General features: G+C 43.8%; 1 protein-coding gene across 3 annotated transcripts in view; it reads right to left on the reverse strand.

The window, feature by feature from the left end:
* ARHGEF3 (Rho guanine nucleotide exchange factor 3) overlaps positions 1–13051 on the reverse strand; it is a 314187-nt gene that overhangs the window by 71812 nt on the left and 229324 nt on the right. The gene's annotated exons all lie outside the window — the stretch shown is intronic.

Genomic DNA, 13051 nt, shown 5'->3' on the forward strand with positions numbered 1-13051 from the left:
ACCCCGGTACCGCCCGGCGGAAACCCCCCGGCGCTGCGAGGGGCGAACCTGCCGCGGGACCCTTCTTTCCGCGGGCCGGATCCCCGGAGCCACCCTGTCCCAGTGACTCGCTGGCACTCAGGGTCGAAGAGGCGGCGGGTACAACCGAGGCTGGGGTGAAACTGGGCGGCGGGGAGAGAGCGAGCATATTTTAAAAGCCCACACTAAGAAGAGGCGGTATTCGGTTTTGCCTTCTTCCCAGCCAACCTCCCCTCACACATTTTTTTTTTTTTTAAATGAACGTCACTGGAGTATAATCTATAAACAGAAAGATGTGTCCGTTTTAAGCGTACGGTTAGTTTAGTGTTGGCAAACGTAAACGCTCATGTAACCGCTTCCATAATCAGGAAACACATTTCCACCACTTCCAGAGATTTCCTTGGAGCACCTTCCTCTGCACCCGTTTTTAAATATGAAGAGGCTGGTTAGAGGCAGCCAGCGCTTCAGAGCCATCTGACAGGGTCTGTCAAGATGAAGCTGTGCAGCGTGAGCCCCGGGCTGTACCAAGCCTTGCTATAGCAACATGTAAGGAGATACCATTGAAAACCATCCAGAAGGATGCATAGCAAACTTATGAGTCCCTCTGGGGCTAAAGGGAGGCCATCAGTGCCAGGGTGTACACCTGGGAAAAGCAGCAAAGGAGACTTTAAATTTAGAGCTACTCTCAAAAATTTTACAAGAAAAATATACGTGTTACCTGGTAAATTTGAAGTTAATTTTTAAAAATATTAAAATGACCATTGTCTCAAAAGTAATTTTGTGAACTGCACTGTTGGACTTTCCCCCCTCCTATTTAAAGTCATGACCACAGCAGGTGGGGGTCTGGAGCGATGATGTCTTTTGTTTTGACTTCTTAGGTGTACAGAAGGTAATGGGAATGAAAATATCTAGACCCTGTTTCAGTAGTATTCTCTGCTTCCAGCTAAGGCCAGAATCCACAGTTTCCACTTTCCAGACAGGAAACCTCGTGATACATAGCTCTTTCATCCCAAGTACCAAAACTACACCCTGAGGCTAAATTCAACCCACTTTGTTGTCCAGCTAGTGTGGACACACTGCCTTCAGAAAAGGGAGAATCTCTCTGGCCCGTTTTGCTAGCCCTGTTTTTGCCACATATGTAAAGGAGACTCTTGAATTACTGGTTTCCAGTTGAGATTAAAGAAAGAACCTGAGTTTTTTTCCCCCTGAAATATGTACTTTGGGACTCCTGGCTGGTTCAGTCGATGTAGCATCTGACTCTTGATCTCAACTCAGGTCATGATCTCAGGTTCCTGGATTTGAGCCCCACATTGGACTCCATGCTCAGCAGGGAGCCTGCTTGAGTATTCTCTCTGCCTTCCCTCTGCCTCTGCTCCCCTCAAATAAATAAACCAATCTTTAAAAATATATGCATATATACCCACGCACACATGCCCTATTTATTTATATATTTATATAGGATATCTATTATATATCTATTTATGTATTTTATATATATTATATATCACTTATATGCTATCTATACCGTAAAGCAGTGAGAAGGAGGTGATTAAAGAAAAGTTTTGTGGTGAGAAGTGTGCTTCTGGACCACTAATTTTTCTTATTTGTATTCCCAAACACAACTTCATCTTTTAAACCAAGCTGTGCTGATGGGGAGCTTACATAGATGCTTCCTGTAAGCTTGACCAAGCTTGGTGGGGACACAAAGGGAAATCTTATCTCCAAAAAGGCACCCAACTAAACGCAGCCCCTGATTAACTCTGCAGCCAAAGGAGGGCCAGGAGAGAGAGTGACAGGGCTCACTCAAGGGTCCCCTGGCTGCAGAGGCTATGAGCTGAATCATTTGGAGCTGTTCCTCATTCCCTTCTTCCTGCTCTTCTGGACCCCACAGGCCCACCATCTCAACTAGATGACTCTGGCTAGCAATAACTTCTTTGGGGACAGGCTTTGATCCCTGGGGTGGCTCACCAGGCCTTCTCCTCCAGTTGGGAAGTATACTTCCAGCACTAGGTGAAGAGAAGAATGACCCTAGCAAACTACAATTGGTCTTCTCACTACAGAATCCTCAGGGCTGGGCAGGAAGTCTGACATACCACGAGCCCAGTGTGGTGATAAATAAACCCTATGGAAAAGAGGGGACTTTTTTTTTTTTTTTTTAAGATTTTATTTATTTACTTGACAGACAGAGATCACAAGTAGGCAGAGAGAAAGGCAGAGAGAGAGGGGGGGAAGCAGGCTCCCTTCTGAGCAGAGAGCCCGATGCGGGGCTCGATCCCAGACCCTGAGATCATGACCTGAGCCAAAGGCAGAGGCTTAACCCACTGAGCCACCCAGGTGCCCCGAAAAGAGGGGACTTTAACCTTGTTTAAGTAAAATATTGTGGAGCAAAGAATAGTTATATTGGTTGATGAAAAGGCTGCCATATCTATTTCTCTCATACCATTTTTTGCCCCTCCTCGGAAGATTTAGAACAATAAAAATCAATTAATATACATGGCCACATAACACATGTGCAGGAAACTTCTGTGTTTTCTTCTATACATGCTAGGCAAAGGGAGAGAAAGAGACTGATTGATTTTTAATGACGAGTAACTGTTTAAACAGTGCTGGGGTGGGGGGAAAAGGCATAAGCCCCAAGATGAGTGAGTGTGAAAGGGAAGGTGGGAATCTGGAGTTTTTCTGGGTGGTCTGATGCTTCCAAGCTTTCATAGCATGAACATCTCCTACCATAAATAGGGTTCTGGTGTCTAAAGATACATAGTTTTGGTACAATAAGGCCTGTAAACTGAAGCTGGCAATTTGGGGTATAACAGCCATGTATGTGGTCCTTGAGACATTTCAAGGATTTCAAGGGCATTTTTGACCCCATGCATTTTCTAACTTGTACCCTGACTTTGGAACCTCTGCCGGGTATCATGCACTGCTCCAATGTTAGCAGATTCAGGGTTTGGATATTCTGCCTGGATTCCAACCAGAGGTATCTGTGACCAAAGACTTGGTCAGGAAGCAAGCTGCTCTGCACGAGGGTTCCCAAGCACCCCCCTGAGGCTGGTGTCACAATTGAGGGAAGCCAGTCCAACTCTGCAGTGCTGCCCAGCTGAGCAGGCCCCTGGAGCCCAGCATTCCTCATCCTGCCTGTGTGTATGTGTTTATGAGCTTAGGAACAACACTGCCCTCACAGTTAGCTTCACTCAAAGCAATGGCACAAAGTGCCTTTCAGAGCTTGCCTTCAGCACAACCCGTTATAATCCTATAAAATGCTTCACAGCCGGGCAGTGTTCCTTGCTAGCCAGAAGCCTGCAGACTGGAATAAAGAAGCCTGTTCTGCGTTTCTAGGAATGGTGCCAAAAGCTGGGCCTGCATTCTCGCCTGGGCAGAGTGGCGCTCATTTGTGCTGCTGGAGGAGTGGTGGGCCTCCACATGCAAGCCCACCACTGGTTATAAGCTCCTTTCAGAAGAGCAGACAGCCAGACATGGCTAAGAGACCATCAATCAACTCCTCAAATCCCACTGCTATGGCAGTGAGCAGAACAGGCCCAGCATGAGGCGAAAACTTCAGAAGTTAAAGTGGCTGTGGCAATCTTTATAGCCAGCAGGATGATGCCTTGTTCTGTTAGCATTATACTTCACATCAGAGTTAGTGGGTTCTTTTTTCTTTTTTTTTTTTTTTAAGATTTTATTTATTTATTTGACAGACAGAGATCACAAGTAGGCAGAGAGGCAGGCAGAGAGAGAGAGAGAGAGAGAGGAGGAAGCAGGCTCCCCGCTGAGCAGAGAGCCGGATGTGGGGCTCAATCCCAGGACCCTGAAATCATGACCTGAGCCGAAGGCCGAGGTTTAACCCACTGAGTCACCCAGGTTCCCCGGTTCTTTTTTTCTTAAAGGCCGATTCATTTGTCCATCCATCCGTCTGTCCATCCATCCACCCACCCATGAATGAAAGAGTGTTTACTACAGAGCAGGTGCTCATTTAGTTACATTTCTCCCCTTTCTTCCCTTCCTATTCCTGAACCTCTATGCCAGAAAGGTGTGTAACACATCTGCTCAAGAAATACGGTTGACTTTAAAATACAGCCTTTCAACTAGAACCTCAGCAGTGAGGTGCACGTTTGCAGAAGGAGCTCAGGTGACAGCAGCCAATCCCCTAAAGCCCAGCCTTCAAGCACGTGCACCTCCATCTGCTCCCCTGGCATCTGGAGCTATCCCTTCTACCCCTGCTAATCTCACACAGTCGTGTAGGTACATGCTGGATACACATGTGTACCAACACCTCTCCCCTCCACTTCCATTTGGGCAACATTCCCAGTTAATGACCAAGCTCCTGCTCCACTCTGCCACTTCAGTTTCAATGGGAGAGGGGAGTCAAAATCCTGAAAAAGTTCTGGCAGTGAATTCTGAGAGATCAGGACTGTGGTTTCCTGCAGATGGGTAAAAATGGCACAAACGAAACACTGATAATATCTAAAATCATACCAGTGCTAATACTCTCCCCCTGCCTGGGGTTATGTCCACTGGCTCCAGGCTAGATTTATGAAAATATATCCCTGGATATTCTAAAGTTGGAAGGCTTCATTCATGCATTCATTTAAAGATCTAATTTTTTTTTTAAACAAGTTTGAAAAACTGGTTAAGTGATAGACTCTTTCTCTTTCTCCCAGGTTCCAGCTAATCCTGTGGATTGCTAGCTACAATACAAAAATAATCAAGACTTTATGTTTAAAAAAAAAAAAGAAGAATATTGGGGCACCTGGGTGGCTCAGTGGGTTAAAGCCTCTGACTTCGGCTCATGATCCTAGGTCGTGATCCTAGGATCCTGGGTGGAGACCACGTGGGCTCTCTGCTCAGTAGGGAGCCTGCTTCCTCCTCGCTCTCTGCCTACTTGTGATCTCTGTCTGTCACATAAATAAAGAAAATCTTTAAAAAAATGAATATTTGTTTTGCCCTGATACACCACATACAGGTACATTTCCTAGTCTCTAGTTCATTACAGCAGTGATTCTCAACTGGGGCAACTTTGTCCCCCCACCCCGACCTTCCTGTGATATTTGGCAATGTCTGGATACATTTTTGATTGTCACTGGGGGACGGTCCTAGTGGATCTAATGGATAGAGGCCCAGGATACTGGCAGACATCCTATAAGGAACAGGGACAGCCATACAACAAAGAATTAACAGGTTCAAAAAACCAATTAATGGTGCTGTTGAGAAACCCTGCATTAAACAGAGAGTAGAGCTAAAATACAACATCAGAGCCAGGATAATCTATTGGTTTAATCTGATAATTTAACAGATAATCTGTTGACCTCAAGGATATTCTTGCTTCAGACCTTAACCATTGATAAATGTCAAATGTCAATCTGGGCATGGTGCGGGAAAGAAAAAAAAAAATGCTTCAGTGTGCCAGGTAGCCTCAGAATTATTGACATGCCTAGAATCTTTCCCTGTTGTCCAAATCTGGCCCTTCACAGAATAACAGATTTCATAAAACACAAAAGGACAAGAGAACAAAAAGTATGGGAATAAAGGGCAGGGGACAGAAAACTGTTTTAGACTCTTCAGATAGAAAAATGCACTTCAAAAGACCAGTGAAAATGAAAGTTTCAACAAAAGGTAATATTTAAGAAGAAATCGGGGAGGAGGAAGAAATGGTTCAAAGCTTGGTCTTTCCCAGGAAAACCTTTTTCACCCTATTTAATTGTTTTGGGGGGCAGAAATTCAAACTCAGTGATGAAATAAAAACCCCAGAGGATTTGATTTACTGTCTTTCTGATATATGGTATATTTGGCCACACAGTTTGTATGACTAGAAACCTGTCTTCACTCAAGATTTTGCAATAAGAATCCTGACTTTCTCCAATTTGAGCTGATTACTATCAGCAGGCTTGTTTTGCTTATAGAATATAAGCCAGCCTTTACTTTCTGTATACTACCAGAAGGTCTTTGAACTTTATGGATAATCTGCATTTGTTTGAGAGTATTTCATATTTTTTGAACAAGAATTCAATAAATTACACTCTAAAAATATTTGTTTCCCTCAGACTACAGTTACTGTTACATTATATAGATTTTCTACACTAATCATTGCATGGAGGAATTAAAAAATCTAAAATATGTAAATTCTAGCTTTGGATAGGAGTGTTTTCTCTTTCTTCAACTACCAACTCAGCAATCAAATATTCCCTCAAACCTAAGATGCTGAAGACTGTAATATGTATTATTATTTTATGTATTACCAAGAAAGAAAAAATTGTTGTCAATTGAAATATAACATGTGATCAATTATGAGCTATATCCCAATTCTAGAAAAAATAAAATGTGGGAGAAATGTGCATTTCAATGATAGGGATATTCCTATCATCTGGGTGGGATTTGAAAACCTACATATTTATAGAAACATGACCTCTGGGAATTCAAGAGACCACCTGTAGAGAAACCAGCTGAGAAGCTTATCAAATCCATACCTGTGGGCCCACTTTGAGTCTGCTGAATTGGACTCTAGGAATTTGAGTTTTTGATAAACACCCTCAGAGAAGAGTTGTTTGAGTAGCACGGTGTTGTTAGAGTTATCAGCCAGTCCCAGAATGAACCTGCCCACTTCTCCCATTCCAGGAATATTCTGAACCACTGAGTCTCGGGCCAGGCTAATTGGGTAATTAGCCCAATGGTTATAGCATCAAAATCCAGAGTGGGCATGGAGAGCTGCTTATTTGCTCATGCAGTACTGAGGAGCTATTATACGCTGGAGAGCCTGCTCTGTACGTACAGGTGCATCAGGGATACAAGGAAAAATATGCAAGTTCATACTCCAAGTAAACTACCAACTAAGCCACTCACCAGGAGACATGTTCTGGCTCTTAGAACTTGATTTACAATCTGGTATCCAGAGTTTCGATTAAAAACATGCTTATCTCCATAGCCAGGGGACATGACTGCATTTAAGTTTTTAAAAAATTAGCTGTAGCCGTAGAGAATGGGAGGAAGGCAGTTGGCTTGAGATGTTTACTTGAAAAAGATCTGGGGCTGGGGTGGGGGGTGGTGCCGGGAGGGGAGTGGTGTGTATAGAAGACCTTAATTAAAGAATGAGTTCAATGAGCAGAAGCAGACCTGGGGACTCCTGGGAAGCATGTGTCTCACTCACGTGGTGGGAACAGAAGTTGGCTGGTGTGTGCTAGAGGGCAGCCCGTGAGCTAAAAGTGTTCCTCATTATCATGGGCCTCTGACAACACTACAGAGGGGACAGACGGTGTAGGTTCACTGGGTGCTTTGGTTAAGTGGGAGGTGAGTTCCGCTCTGTTTGAATTTTTTCCACCTCACATCCAAAACCAAGCTCAGCAACTCAGGTCTCATGGGCTCACTGTTCTCACTGAAACTAAAGCCTTGGAAACAGAAGGCTGAACACAAGTCCAGGCTTCTAGTCTACCATCCTTTATTGCTGCATGATCATTTAGTTCTTTGGCATGACAAGAACAACTATCAAATGGCTTCCTACCAAATAATTCCTCTCACTTAAGGCTGTCCTTCATCCCCAGTCTAGGGGAACCGTTGCTTTGTGTACCCCCAACCCTGAAGACCTCTCTTTCTCCAACACCCATCCAGCTTATAATGATGGATTTGAGGTGTCACCACCGCCTGACAGGGAGCTACAAAGGCACAGGCACCATGCTTATCTCACTCACCATAGGGGCTCCAGCTCCTTCTGTCATGCTGGCACATGGTAGAAGGATCCATATTGGCTAAATGAACATTAAATTGAAGTGGGACTAATCAAAGTACATGCCATGGAAGAGATGAATCCAGAAAAGAAAGTTTGTAATAGGAACACGGCGTATTTAGAGTTTCTGTGATGGTGGCACCTGAGTGGCTCAGTTGGTTAAGTGTCTGCTTTTGGCTCAGGTCATGATCCCAGCGTGCTGGGATCAAGCCCCACTTCAGGCTCCCTGCTCTGCAGGGAGTCTGCTTCTCCCTCTCCCTCTGTCTCCTCCCCTCTGCTCATGCTGTCTGTCTCTGTCTCTGTGTCTCTTAAATAGATAAATAAAAATCTTAAAAAAATTTTTTTGGGGGGTAGATATGCTTCTTGAAGAATCCAAAAGGCATCAAAACAACTTTGAGAGAAGTGTTCCTGCAGTATGAGGCTATGAGGCCCTTTGGACTATTACTAACAGCTTTCAGTTCCCTCCAGCTTTTCACACAGACCTGGCAATTTACACTAATTTTGGAACCGGGTGGACTTGCCAGGGAGCCCAAAATCAGTGACAAAGGTATCAACGAGGCTGTTTTCAGAGATGCCTTGTAAGATGCTCATCATCCTTTTCTTGCCCTCCAGAGGCACTTTCTTCCTTTTCCTTCTTTAGGTTTTTGATTCCAGGTTGAACTCCCTATATATATATTTTCTTTCCAACTTGCCACACTCATACCTCATGGCTTTTTATATTGCAACTTTGTTCTCTTGAGTTGGGCCTCTCATGAGGGCTGACTTCGAGGTGGGGGGGGAGGTTTTTCCTGGTGTTTCTACAAGATTAAACATGGTGCTAATCTCAAGTTCTCAGGCTGACGTGAAAGTACGGACTCAAGGACTTTTTATCCAAGAAAGACAATGGGAGAAGAAGGAGATTTCTCTACTGGCTGCTCCTTCAAGGGAGGGTACCACTCTCCCCGACTGGGCATCCTCACCTGGAGTCTTACAAGAGACGCTTTGAGAGCTCATTCTAGTTTAGACACAGTACATGAGAAACAAAATTCATCTGTCAGGGTGTGGGAGGAAGGAAGGGAGGAAGGTAAGAGAGAATTAAAATTGTAAAGCTAACATCACGTGGCTTCCTCCTTGAACTTTAATAACCCAGCACTGTCTGTAGGCTCAGAAAAACCAAATGCAGTGGGTAGGTACAAGGATTGCTCTGGTGCCAGGAAAATGCAAGAAGACATAACGTTTACAAGGTACGCAATGAAGAAACACCCTGCGGGAACAAAACAACTTCTAACATCTCTGAAGTTGGCAGCCAAGTGCCTGAAACATCGGCCCTGCATCCAAAATGCACAATAACATAGGACCACCTTCTTCAAGATGAGGTCATTTTTCAGAGGAAACAATGGCTGGATGGGCTGGGTTTCTATGATTGAGGGAAAGGGGGGAATTTGATCAGTTATTTTCTTTGTCACAGCAATACCCATTTCAATGCATGTGAAAGATTTTCCACAAGTTGAGCAAATTTTCCAGAAGTTTTTCAAGGGAGAACTTTCTGCAGACTACCTTGGCTTCTGAAAGGGGTATCTTTCTCTCTGAGCTGGGAGGGATCTTACTCTGTCCCATGCTATTATCAAGAAGACCTAAAACTACAACTCTTCTTTCAGATTCTGCTGTTATAAAATGTGGTTTGGGGTGTCTTGTTACACTTTACCCCCAGAAGTGTTAAAGGAAGTGCCTGTCACCAACACTCAAAAATAAAAATGAAAATGATGCTGGCCAGGCTCAAAAACCAAAGGGATCAGCATTTTGCTTCAGTTTCCTGTTCATAAAAACTTTATAAAAACAACCCACCCATTAAAGAAAAAAAGTCCACAACAATAGCTCATTATTCTTTTCCTAAACCTTACCTCATGCCACTCCGAAATTAGGTGCCATCATGTTTCCTGAGTTATGGGCTCCAAACACCACATCTCTTTCCTCCCTTCCTTGCCCCCACCCCACCTGGCATCACTCCTGAATTTAGACACTTCAGTTTATGAGCTCAGCAGGGAGAGGCCAGCGCCCTCCCTCCTACCTGTCCAGAGGAGGCCAAGCATCCGTACCAGCTGGAAGCGGGAGTAATGGAGCCTTCCAAATTAATTACCATCCCCTAAAGGAACTTTTAATAGGAAAGGTACACAATTACAAAGTGAAGAAAAAAAAAAAGAAAGACACCTACAGACTGTGCTAGTAAACTGAAAACTAATTGTATAATGTGTTAATTTTTGAAGAATACAAAGTTTCCCTTCTTCCCTGGTGCTATAGTACAACTTTATGGAATACTGAACCCCTCATCCTTCAGTTCCTGGTAGAACATAAGGAAAATGTAGGCTCTGAAATAAGAAGCCTAGATGTAAGCAGCAAGTTTTCCACTTGCTAACTTTTGGATAATTTACTTAACCATGCCAAACCTCTGTGTAATCATCTATAAAATGAGGCTACAAGAGCCGTAAGGCTTTGATGAGATAAAATATATGAATAGTTTAATGAGATAATACGTATGTCCGTGTTCTAGGCACAAGGTAAGCACATAATCCAAACTGATAGTAACCTTTTCTACTGTGTTTTTTCTCAATGAATTAGAAAGGAAAAGACTGGGGGGCACCTGGGTGGCTCAGTTGGTTAAATGTTTGCCTTCAACTCAGGTCATGATCTTGGGCTCCCTGTTCAGTGGGCAGTCTGCTTCCCCCTCTCCATCTGCATCTCCCCTGGCTTGTTCTCTCTCTCTCATAAACAAATATTTTTTTTAAGGAAAAGATGGGAGCTGGGGATCTTTTCCACCCTTCTTGCTTCTAGAGAGGTTAATAATTCTTTAAATCCATGATTTCAAATACTTACTCAACCATTGTGCATATATAAAAAGCAGTGGCACAGGAAAAAGCAAACTGACCTACATTTGAAGATGGAGGGTCCGATCCTGGTTCTACCTCTAAATTTGCTGTGTGACCTTGGACAAGTCAACTAAACTCACTAAGGCCCAGGTTCTTGAACTGTAAAATAAGGTGATTTAAACACAGTTGCTTACCTTCTCTGACTCTATCAAATCCCAAAGACTGAAGTATCTATGAAGTACTGCCTGGTTTGGGGTTATTTTATTTCAGGACAGAAAATAAAACCAATATTATCACCTCGTGACGAAAGCATCCTTATGTAAAATCAGCATGTTTGCTGGAGGCAGCCCACATTTTGGGTAGTTCTGCACAGTAACATTTTACACGGGTTCATCAGAAAATTCAACTTGATGTTCTCATTTGCCAGGAAATGCAACGAGGAATACAGACTCCTTTAATATCAAATGGCCAAGAAAGCAAGTTCTAAACAGCGGTAAAATCAACCATGAGCAAAACAAACAAACAAACAAACAAACAAACACCGAGGGGTGCCTGGGTGGCTCAGTGGGTTAAGCCTCTGCCTTGGCTCAGGTCATGATCCCAGAGTCCTTGGATCCAGCCCCGCATTGGGGCCAGCCCCAGTGGGGAGCCTGCTTCCCCCTCTCTCTCTGCCTGCCTCTCTGCCTACTTGTGATTTCTCTCTCTCTGTGTCAAATAACTAAATAAAATCTTTAAAAAACAAAATAAAACACTGAAAGGGAAATGTAGCTACATTATACATGGGATGGAACAGGCCTGAAATATACCACCGTTACTTAAAAATAGGTACTGGGCCATATGGCGCTTGTGTTATCTGTATGACAACATTTGGTTCCTACTGTGTCCTCTTCCTACAGGCCTGCTATGACGAGGAGAGCTGTCTGTTCCTTCAGTCACCAAGTCTTCTGCCTTGTGGATTTTCCCCCCACTCCTAACTTCCTTTCTGCCCTTCGGGTAAGGCTGCTTACGTCCAAGTGGAAGGACGGCAGCCAGTTCTGTTCTCGATGCAACACACAGATGGCTGTTGGCATGTGGTGCTCAGCACCAGGAACTTCAGGGCTGAGGGCTCTGTGGACTCGAGGCCAAGATTCTGATGCAAAATCCTGGTGCTGAGGTCACACACTTATAAAAATCAAAACTAAAGAGAAAGAAAGATTTGCTGTGGTGAATTGTCAACAGTGCTCTGTAAATAAATGGAACTAGACTTACTGAATAAATCATAAGCTTCATTATTCTCTAACATCTGTGTCTCCGACTTGATGGAAAGCTTCATAGGGACAAAACACTTGATTCTTTTATTCAGGGTTCTAGCCCCAGTGCTGAAAGATACCTGGCAAGTCCCAGGAACTCAACAAATGATGACCTTAGCTGATGCCCACTCAGAGTTTGCTCTCTGCCAGGCACCGTGTTTGACTGTACGTGACATATGTCAGGTGTTCCTCACAACAATCCAATGAGGTAGGTCCTTCTATAAAGGGAGAAACTGAGGTACAGGGAGTTCAACTTGCCCAAAGTCACAGAGCTGGTAAATGGCAGAGCCGAGATTCAAATGCAAGTACTTTGCTTCCAGAACCTTCAGCTCCAATCACGAAATGGAACATTATTTTGAGACTATTTGCAACATAGCCAGTGTCCTGATATCAGAGACTATGATGCAAAGCATCAAGGATTCAAGCCTACATGATATGATTGAAAGAACATCAAACAAGACTCAGGAAACCTAGGTTCAAATCTCAGCCCTGGACACCTACCCCGACTTTGGTCAAGTCCCGGGACTTCTTTGCTCACCAGTTTCTCCTGCTGGTCAAAAAGGTGTTGGATGGCCACTCAGGTCCCTGAGTTCTAAGTTGACAGTTGTAAATCCCAAGTGCTAGAGTCCCCCCAGACATCATCTCCCATCCAGACAACTGCAGCTCACCTAAGTCATTCCTCCGTCTTCCAGTCTTCAACAATCTTCAACAATCACACAAGTTACTCAATCTTTCAGAGCCTCAGTGCCCTCATCTGCAATTAGGATAGAACAGCACCGACTTCAAAGGGTGCAGGTGAGGATTAGAGAGAAGCCAGATAAGAGGCTAACACATAGTAGTAATTTTATAAAGAGTAGCTAGGTTTATTATGGTCCCGAAGAGAGCTGGGAGATAAATCTGGAGGAGGAAAGAATCTCCTTAAAGCCCAGGAACCAACCAAACAATTGAAAAGACACCATTGAAACAAAGTGGTTTAAATAATTTCTAAGAGTAGAGTACATGTTTGCCACATCCTCATATCAAAAATTCCTTATTGGATTCTCTTTCCAAAAAATGGAGTAATACAGACAGATGTGAGTTAACTTCAGATAGAACAAAAAGGAACCCTTGTGATCTAGGGAGTTTACATGTGTGTGCTGAAACTCTAGAAAACTTGCTGTAAGCCAGCCCCAGGACAAGCCTGTGATAGG

The sequence above is a fragment of the Mustela lutreola genome, chromosome 2 (genome assembly GCF_030435805.1).
Source record: "Mustela lutreola isolate mMusLut2 chromosome 2, mMusLut2.pri, whole genome shotgun sequence".
Lineage (NCBI taxonomy): Eukaryota > Metazoa > Chordata > Mammalia > Carnivora > Mustelidae > Mustela > Mustela lutreola.